This window comes from Nicotiana sylvestris, chromosome 11, assembly GCF_000393655.2.
Source record: "Nicotiana sylvestris chromosome 11, ASM39365v2, whole genome shotgun sequence".
NCBI lineage: Eukaryota > Viridiplantae > Streptophyta > Magnoliopsida > Solanales > Solanaceae > Nicotiana > Nicotiana sylvestris.
The window spans coordinates 22,387,474-22,398,121 of NC_091067.1; the positions used below are offsets into that span (position 1 = coordinate 22,387,474).

The 10,648-nt window shown below is 37.1% G+C and overlaps 1 long non-coding RNA gene across 1 annotated transcript; it reads right to left on the reverse strand.

Annotated features, from left to right (window-relative positions):
- Positions 1-5,217: 5,217 nt before the first annotated feature.
- On the reverse strand, positions 5,218-10,352 carry LOC104221710 (uncharacterized). The gene is made up of 7 exons (XR_709792.2): positions 10,120-10,352; positions 7,451-7,522; positions 7,302-7,368; positions 6,979-7,146; positions 6,580-6,678; positions 5,877-6,023; positions 5,218-5,289 (listed from the first exon to the last, which is right to left on the reverse strand). It is a non-coding gene; the product is annotated as an uncharacterized lncRNA (long non-coding RNA).
- Positions 10,353-10,648: the final 296 nt, after the last annotated feature.

Here is a 10,648-nt window from a genome sequence, read left to right on the forward strand (position 1 = left end):
ATGTGGTAGCTGTGACAGGCTTGGACCAGGTCTTCTGGACTGACCTCTGAAAGCACCCCGCGCAAGAGGCACGCTAGAAACCGGAGGTGCATAATAAGGCTCCTGAGGCCTAAGAGGAGCTAGAGCACTACTGGCTACTAGAAGAGTTGAATGAACAGGATGACTCATATAACCCCTACCATGACGACCTGCAGCTGGGGTACGGGCTCTAGAATAATTGCCCGACTCTCGAGACCTCTTGGCCTCCCTTTCCTCTCTCTCCCTAGCATGCATACCCTCAATCCTCCTACCAATGCTCACCACCTGCTGATAAGAAATATCCATCTCCAACTCACGAGCCATGATAGACCTGATGCTTGGAATAAGGCCCTCAATAAACCAACGAACTCTATCGCATACAGTAGAAACCAAGGTTGGTGTATGCCTAGCCAAACTAGTGTAACAGACAGCATACTTTAAGACAGTCATAGCACCCTAGCACAAATGCTCAAACTCTGCGCGCCATGCGTCTCTGAGGATCTAAGGAACATACTCTCTCAAGAACAGATTTGAAAACTGAGTCCAAGTCAGTGAAGCAGCCTCATCTGGACTGTCTAACTCATAGGTGCGCCACCACTCATAGGCGGCTCCTCAAAGCTGGAAAGTAGTGAAGGAAACCCCGCTCGATCTTGATATACCCATGGTACGAAGAATACGGTAACTCTCATCCAGAAATCCCAGATCATCCTCCGATGCTAGACCGCTGAATATAGGAGGTTTGTACCTCTTGAACCTCTCAAGCCTCAGTTGATCCTCCTTAGAAGTCGCTGCCTTGTCCTCGGGTTGAACTGGCACTGTAGGCGGTACAAGAATAATCTCAAGGACATGCTCAACATGCACTCGCTACTCAGGAGTCTGGGCGGCAGGAGTCCGGGCTCCTCCCCCAGCCTGAGATATAGCTGCAGCAAGGGAAAGCAACCCTGCCTGAGCCAGAGTGGTGTACATGCTTATGAACTGTGCCAAAGTCTCCTAAAGAGCTGGAGTAGTAGTAGCAGTAGAAGTGTCAGGTGCCTGGACTCCGGTTGGAACTACTGGTGGTACCTCGGCGGTAGTTTGCGTAGGTGCTCTGGCTACACCACATGTGTGTCCTCGGCCTCTACCCCGGCCTCTAACAGCTGCAGTAGGGGGTGCGGGTGCCTGACCATCTCGGGTAGCACGTGTCCTCACCATATGTGAGAGAATAGAAGACAGAAGTTTAGAATTGTGATGTCAAATATCGCATGATAAGGAAATCAAATGAAGGTGAATTTTCCTAACAGTTACATAGCCTCTCGTAGATAAGTACAGACATCTCCATACCAATCAGTGTGACTCTAATAAACCGGCTTGTGATCCATGACTCCTATGAACCTAGAGGTCTGATACCAACTTATCACAACCCCCGGTTCGCCCTCCGTGAACCATCGTGACGTTACCTAGTCTCTACGACTAGGTAAGCCTAATATGCAGAACATAAACCAAATTTGTGGAAGAAAACAATTTAAAATAGAAATAGAGTAGTAACAGTGTTTAAATGTGTCGTTCGGCTTACACCATGTTTAACTCTCAATACCAAAACATAAATCCAAGACCCGAAAACCCACGAATCATAAGCTAAGATCAATACTACATAGCTCTAACTCCGAAATGTCTAATAAGAACAGAAAAATACATAAGGGCTAAATAATAAAAACAGGAATAGAAAGGGACTTCTCGGTCTGCAGATGCGGTAGATGTACCTCGAAGTCTCTAAAGTAGTCGCCTTCTCAAGGATGATAGGCCTAAGTAGCGGTACCTGGATCTGCACATGAAAGACTTGTGCAGAAGGGGCATGAGTACACTACAGTGGTACTCAATAAGTGCCAAGCCTAACCTTGGTTGGGTAGTGACGAGGAAGGTCAGGGCCCTACTGAGGTTAAATAAAATATAAAGATGACAGGATAAGATAAGTGTCACGACCCCAATTCGGACCTAGTCGTGATGGCACCTCTAGTGAAGGCAAAACCAGCCGACACAGTTCCCAAATTCAGTTTTAACATCTACATAAATCAATTTAAGTCATTTATAAGGATAAATCCCCAACAAGTATAGACTTAGCAAAATAAAACAAATTTGAAAATGAATACAGCCCAACATCGGGGTGTCACAAGTCAAGAGCATCTACTAGGGTCTAAATACAACTGAAAAGTCTGAAATGTACAAAATACAGACTAATAAAATGAAGAGGGAGAAAAGCGGTGTTGTGTACGATGGCAGCTACCTTGCTAAACTCCGATGATTCTGCCTCCAATCAGCCAATACCCGCTACCCAGTGCAAGAATACCTGAATCTGCATACAAGGTGCAAGGAGTAAAGTGAATACTCCAACTCAGTGAGTAACAATCATAACTAAAGTCGGAATGGTAAAAAATCACAAAAACGTGCATCAACATGCTATATAGAAGCAGTTCAAAAACTAGTAAGAAAGTAATGAAGTTGTAAAATATCTTAAAAGTATCTTAGCTCAGTTTAAACTTCTTTGAAAATGACTTTTCCAACAGTTACGCAAATAAATGCAAAACAATTAGTGCAGATAAGCACAGACATCCGCCCCACGGGCACAAATACACAATTAAATAGGTGAATGACATTGCCTGCACGAATAGACCTCCGGATGCTCCAAATCTAGCCACAATTGGTACATAATCATTAAATATGCAAAGGGAACGAAGCCCACTCGAAAATATCCAATTTACATCAAAATCTCGAAATTGCTCAAACCCCTCTCCACCCCCCCCCCGGCCCATATCTCGGAATCTGATAAAATTAACATCAATGGAATCCTCATCCTCACACGAGCCTATACATATCAAGAACATCAAAATCGGAGTCCAAATGACCCCTCAAATCCTCATTTAAAGGACTAAATTTCCAAGCCCTAGTTCTTCAATTTTTGGCTTAATCTTCATGATTTTCTAGGTGGAATTCACATAATAATCGAGTTTTCAGTCCGAGAATCTTACCTCCAAGTGATTCCCCTTGATTTCCTCTTCAATCTCCTTCAAAAATCTCCAAAAATGACTAATTATGGAAGAAATAAACCCAATCCTCACGGACAAGACGAGTTTAAAAACCTTCTGCCCAGGCATAATTTCCTTCATTGTGATCGCGAAACAACCTTCGCGATCGCGAAGCACAAATTCTCAGCTCCCAAAACTTACTCTATGCGACACGAAAAACACTATGCAAATGCAATGCTCAAGCTCCCAACTCTATGGGATCACAGACTAGCTACCGCGTTCGCAATGAACAACCTCCATCCAAGACCCCTGGTCCGCTCAACCCTATGCAAACACGACCACCTCCCCGCATTCGCAATCAACAACTCTACCACCTCAATGCGATCGCAACTCCTCCTTTGCGAACGCAAAGACCAAAATGGACTACCCCTCAAAAGCTTCTATGCGATCGTAGGAACCGATTGCAAAGAAGGAATCTCTGCAACAGCTGAACCTGCAATTCTGCACTTCTCTAAGGCATGAAATGGTCCGATTGACCATCCGAAACTCACCCGAGGCTCCTGGGACCTCAACCAAAGGCACCAACATATCCTAAAACCGGATTCAAACTTGTACCAATCTTCAAAACACCTCAAACAACATCAAATCAACCAAAACACATCGGATTCAAGCTTAAGTTTCCAAAATCTTCCAAATTCCGCTTTTGATCAAAAACCTAACCAAACCACGTCCAAATGAACTAAAATTTTGCACACACATCCCCAATGACACAACGGAACTATTTCAACTTTCGAAATTTCATTCCGACCTCTATATCAAAATCTCACCTATCAACCGGAAAATGTCGAAATCTCAATTTCGCCAATTCAAGCCTAAACCTTCCACGGACTTCCAAAATGCATTCCGATAATGCTCCTAAGTCCCAAATCACCTAACGGAGCTAACCAAAATATAAAAATTCCAACCGGAGATCATATACAAACAAGTCAAATCTTGGTCAAACCTTTCAACTTTTTTAAGCTCTAAACTGGGAACTGTTCTTCCAAATTCATTCTGCTTAACCTGAAACCAAAACCAACGATTTACATAAGTCATAGAACACCACACGGGGCAAGTCATGCCCGAGAGCTGACGATCAAAGTGCAAAAGCTCAAAACGACCGGTCGGGTCGTTACATCCTCCCCCACTTAAACATATGTTCGTCCTGGAACGTGCCCAGAGTTGTTCCAAAGCCAACCAATCGCTGAATAACCTTACCGTGCATATACCCGGGGGTGATCCCATGTCACCCTATCTCATATAGGTCTGATAACACAATGCAACTGAAATTTCACAATCCAACCTAGCCCATAAACCTTAGAACTGCATTTCCACTCTTGAAACTACCCACAAAATCCAAATCCACTACAACAAAAAGGGGCTTTAGCGGCAATAAAAAAGGGCATTGGCGGCAATAACAATAGCCGCTATATCATTTACCAGCCATTGATGTTTAGCCGCTGAAATCAGGGTCAGCAAAGCCTTTAGCGGCATTTCTCACAAAAGCTGGTAAAAGGTCTGACTTATTGCCGCTAAATATCATTTGCTTTAACGGCAATTGTTTGCGGCAATTATGATGGCTGCTAAATCCAATCTAAAATGGCTACTAATTCTCTTTTTACGTCCATTTTTATAGCCGCTAAATTAAAAATAATTGTCGCTAAAGGCCCACATCTTTAGCAATAATTGTTTTGCGGCAATTAGAATGGCTATAATATTCCTTCTGAAAACGTACTGGTATGCCCTTTTAGCATCCATTTTAATGACTAATAAATTCAATTAAATTTCTGCTAAAAGTCATCTTTAACAACAATTATAATGGCTACAATATCCCCTGTAGAAACACTATAATTTGCCCTTTTATCGTCTATTTTTATAACCAATATATCTTGTTAAATTGTAACTAAAAGTCACAAGCTATAACGACAATAGTTTAGCCACCATTAATAATAGCTACTACATTCATTCAAAAAATTATCCAAATAATAAAGCATAATAATATCAATTCATAAATACATAATGTATTTCATTAAATCTTAAAAAACAAAAAGGAAGTACTAATCCAAAAGATTAATATCACAGTAACTTAAAAAAACTTATATTGTTAGAAGATAATAGCTAGTGCCATTATATAACTAATCCTAACAAATAATAGTCTTCAAACAGTTTATGCAATGCTTCATCATATGGAGATCTTCCGCCCGCTAAATTATCGATCATCAGACTGTATGACCTGAAATTATAAAATAATTATGCCAATAGGTGAAATATAATAGTCTTTAACTGGGATGTTTATCGAGCAAAAGTATTAAATTCATATATCATGGAATACATTTTTGATTTAGAGGAAAATAAGTGCCTTAATAATAGATTTTATAAGTTAAATAGAGCTCAGACTAGTTGGACTATCTGATTGGCTTTTACAAGTATATGATTGTAGTACAAGTATACAACCACTATTATTCCTCAATCTCATGCTACTTGGAGCTTGATTTATAAATCACTCACTATTCATTTGGACTCTTAATAGAAGCAAATTTTTATCAACATAGTGCATGCGTGATTCAAGCTTCTAGCTTCCTCTATTTCAAGAAAATATCCTTATAAACTTCCAGCTTCCACTAGCACTGATCTCCTCTTGTCCCATATATAGATGAATTATCAAGTATTCAAATTTGACTATATCAAGTAAATCAGGAAAAAATTCCCTACAAACTATATAGGAGAAACAATCTTTAGTATATCCATAACAATGATAGATTTTTTTACAACTCAAAAACAAATAACAAAGAAGAGTAAGCTAAAACAATCTGATAATACCTGAACATAGAAGAACATGGGACGGTTGGGCACAGGCCACGTGAAATCAATGCATGTTGATTGCCTTTCATTGATGGTTTGGAATGTAAATTCATAAAAGCTATTTGATGGAAACTCAGATAATGCAGGATGCATACGGTTTTGTACCTGGAATTGCAAACAAATAGACAACATAATCAACATTAGTAATGGAATACAATAATTCTGATGCTTTCAGATTTAAAAAATAGCTAAATAAAGATAAACAATACTTTAAAAGAGGAAGTGACCCGGCAACTCTAAGTCCAAGGAAACAAAACAAAAAAACGAGATGAGCTAGAGGGGATTAACAATTATTGCTTGGCAAGCAAATAAAAGCAGCTAGAATGAGAAGCGTAGATACTACATGAAGCACAGAAAAATCAGAAAATATTAAAACTAGCATGATTTGTTGCAGCTCCGCCACACAAAAAGGGTATGGGGAAATGGCGGATTAGTAAAGAAGAGTTAAAATACCAGGAACATCTTACTCCACAATCCCCCCCCCCCTAAATAAATCAGCAAAGCAGACTTCTAAGTCTTCATATGACTAAAAAACACTTTTAATCACTATGTCAACTATATGGGAAACAAGAGAATAACTGAAAAGAGAGAATCTCAAATTTAACTTCAGCCACTGCCAACCCTGATAGACAAGTTAACACATCAACAGACAGGCAATCACCTGTAACGCACAAATAGAGATTGAGCAAGTCTAGCATGTGTCTCTTTCTTGCACATAATGACCGGTCCAAGCTGGGCAGTGATCACCAACAAAAATAGCCTAGCACAAAACTCACAGTAAGATCCAATATCGTAATATACTTCAGTATGACATTTTTGCATAAAGAATGTCAACGTGACATTAAATGCAATAGTGACCTATTTTGTGCTAAGAACCAAAGGAATAAGATATTCAAGCTCAGTAACCTGAGTGGATTCATCATAAGCACCTACCAAGACGTTTAACATGACAGAAACATTAAAACAAGCAAGAATCCAGAATGAGTACATGAGAACAAAAATACTGAAGATCTAAAATAGTTAGGAAATTCTCAAATCTTTAGTAATAAGGTAAACCAACCTGATGGAATCTGAAATTAGCCAATCTAGGATATCCAGCACCAATACATGTGTAGCAAATTACATTAACACTCTGAGTTATTTCCCTCTTTGTTTCCCACTTCAAAGCTTTATATTTCTTCTCATAACTCCTAGAGAGCTCTCCCGAAAATTCATAAATCAAATGACTCTGAATCATGAGCACACATTTAAAATGCTCTAATAAAGGATATATAATGAGAATGAGAAAAAAAACCGAGTACTACGCTAAAAGTATAACCATGTAAATGCTAGATCCCCCCAATACATATGAGGCCAACGAAAATCCAGGAAAGCAACACAAACCTTGTTCATCCTTCAGTTGTTGTAACTTGTACAGTTCACTCTTCTCACATGTGTCAATATGGCGAACCTGTATAAAGAAAAGTGTACAAGATATCATTAAAAATAGAACGAGATATAAGAATTTGAGGAAAAAAAATTAAAAAACTAACCTGGTATTGAAGGGTTAAATGCTCGACAGGAGAACTGACAGCTTCCCTTGACTTGGCACTGAGCCTGACCACCTGGAAAAAAAAATTATATGAGGAAGGACATAAAATTGTCACAAATTAAAGAAAAAGTGGAAGATAGAAGTTTAGACATTAAAAGAAGCATCTTAATTAACTGAAAGATACTTTATATTGGAAATATTTATCAATATAGTGTAACTGCCTAAAATAATAACATGACTAGGCACATATTTTCTTGTTCTTTTTGAACTTTCAGTCGTTCATAGTCATAAGCATCCTGGACTTTTCAAAATTTGCTTACAAGCTCCCCAGATGTTGTAATAGCTAGCATAAGGTTATGATGAAAGCATAAACCATATATTCCTTCACATGTTTTAAACTATTAACTTGTAAATCAATAATTCCTTCACTTAATAAACTACCAATCCCTTCTAACATTGATGTACAATAAAGGAGGCTAGACTATTGTTCATGCATTTAAAATCAAGAGAATGTGTCCATCATGTCTATAAGTGAAAAATATTAGAGCAAACAACTATTGTTAGAAGGAACACTTCCCCATCATGGTTTAGAAGAATGAATTATATGAAACTATTTCACAAATAAAAGATTGAGTTTTATAGTTATCTGTTTTCCATTCCATAAAAAATTAAGCATAAGTTAAAAAGGAAAAGAGCTTATGTTAACATATTTAACGCAAGTGCAACATCATGAGGTTGAGGTATTTTCAACAATACTTTGTAACTGAAATGTAATCCATGGTACTTGTGGTGCTTGTTTATAGATACTATTGGCATAAGAGACTTAATATATGTAGAACATGCTAGAAAATATAATATTCTGAAAATAAAAGACCATATAAGATCTTTATGGAACTGAGTAAAGTTACATTTCATACTTATATGGTATATGCTTATGTGTCTAAAGATATATGTACTTCTTAGTAAGATCACAGTCCATGATGTATACATGTTGTAGTAAAATAAAATACCCAAAACTGGTTTAAAACTGTAAGTTTATGCCATAAGAAATGTTTTTCCATCATATTTATAAACCTCATTCTTTAAATAGATTCAAAATGGTACAAACCACAAAGACAGAAAACCGCAGATATATTATAATAAGATGTTCATGTCATTCGCATGTACATTAAGGTCAAACAATCAATCCAATCCAATCTTCAGAATATATGCACATAAAGTGTATCATCATGTAAAAAAAATACAACTTACAACCATCAATTCAATAATCAGCTTGAATATGGTAGAATGTAAGTAGAGTGATTTACTCTTGACTCCATCAAGAAAAAGATAATTGTATCTCACAAAGCCAAACAAAAACAGAGAGAAATCTAAACCACGACATTGTTTACTTACCTATCATAACCATGGTACTTTCATGCTAAATACTTATTCAAAATATTATTGGTTTTTGAAAGAAAATATTTTTCTGATATTTCTCAAGCAATTCATAGTTATTGAGAAGATCAAATGGAGGCAGGGTACCAACCTGCTATATTAAGGTCATATGTGATTCATACTTACCACATAAGCTTGATGTCAGCTATCAGCTATTATGTTACTCATTAATTGAAAAGGCTTCTAAGATAATTGAGAGATAATATTTTATTTTAACTTATCTGAAGATTAAGTATTAAAACTATGTCACCATGTTATTATATAGACATGAATTACCACAACCCATATCAGCTATATGAAAACCAAGACGCTCATTTTATTAATAATGAAAAAGAGTGAAAATCTTTAGCATATAAATATCATGTAGATTTCTTTTGGAGGGAGCAAGAAACAAATTTATCTGCTTTCCCAACTTTACTTTTTCTTTTCCAACTTATCAAAACTAAATATATTTTCCAAGTCATTTTAAACACCTGAAAAGCTAAGGTCCAATATTTCTCTTTACAAAATTTTGTAAAGTGCCATATTGAATAAGTAAATTATTAGTCTTCCACTGCTTGACAATAGCAAAAGATTAATACATTTACTTGAAAGGATAGTTAGAATTGTTTGGAGAGAACAAGTAAATTACCATTCTATTTCCATATATTCTTCATAATAATAGTGTAATTACTACTAAAAAATATTTAAGAATCTAATTCTATTGATAGTGCATATGATACAAAATTAAGCCAAAATGATGAGTGGCAAGTAATTTACTAGTATAGTTATTACAAAGGAAGAAAATGCAATCCACACATCTATTCTGAATTTTTTAGTTTACATTCCAATTTATCAAGGGTTTCTAATTCGTGAACCCTAGAGCATGCATAAATACCAAATTTGCAGTAGTAACCCAACCTCATCACCACTTCCATCCCCCCTGCTAAGATTTTCTGAATTTTTTAGTTTACTTTCTAATTTATCAAGAGTTTTTAAATCGTGAACCCTAGAACATGCATAAATACCAAATTTGCAGTAGTAACCCAACCTCATCGCCACCTCTACCCCCTGCAAAGATTAGGTCACAAAATATTAATCTACAACTTTTTACATATTTCTTCAACCTTCAATTCCTCTAAACCCAATCTAGTTCCCTTCTCTATGTTTCCTCACATACTCTATCAGAATCATATCTCACAAATTAAAATCGCAGAATAGAGATAGAGAGTGGAGAGAGATATGATGGGTTACCTGGATATGGTGGCCGACAATGTTGAAATCGCGATAAATTGGGGCTCGTGATGGAGAAATACATGAGTTAGTACTTGGTTGGCGGCGATGAAATTTTTTGCAATTGGATCATCAGTTTGAGAAAGGAGAGTCATTTTAGTTATTTTATTCTTTCCAAATTTTCCTAGTTGGGTCTGTTTTCTTATTTTTAGGGAAGAAATGGGAGGGAATGACCAAAGGTTATAGGCGGCAAAATGAAAAGCTTTGGAGGGAAGAATAAATCGGTTATCTACTACTATTACCTATTACATGCCTTTATATTCAATTGCCAGTAAAGATGTGTTTTTATGGCTAATGCTCATTTACCGGTAATAATTTGGCGTAGGAAATGAATTATCGGCAATTAATTTATCGCAGCTAAATAGTGGCCACTAAAAGTAATTTTTGTAGTAGTGATCTCACATCCATACTCTGCACAAGCCCGAACAAGCTGTAATAAACCATACCTGCTATCTCAGGTGCAATCACATGATATACCACATAACTCAAA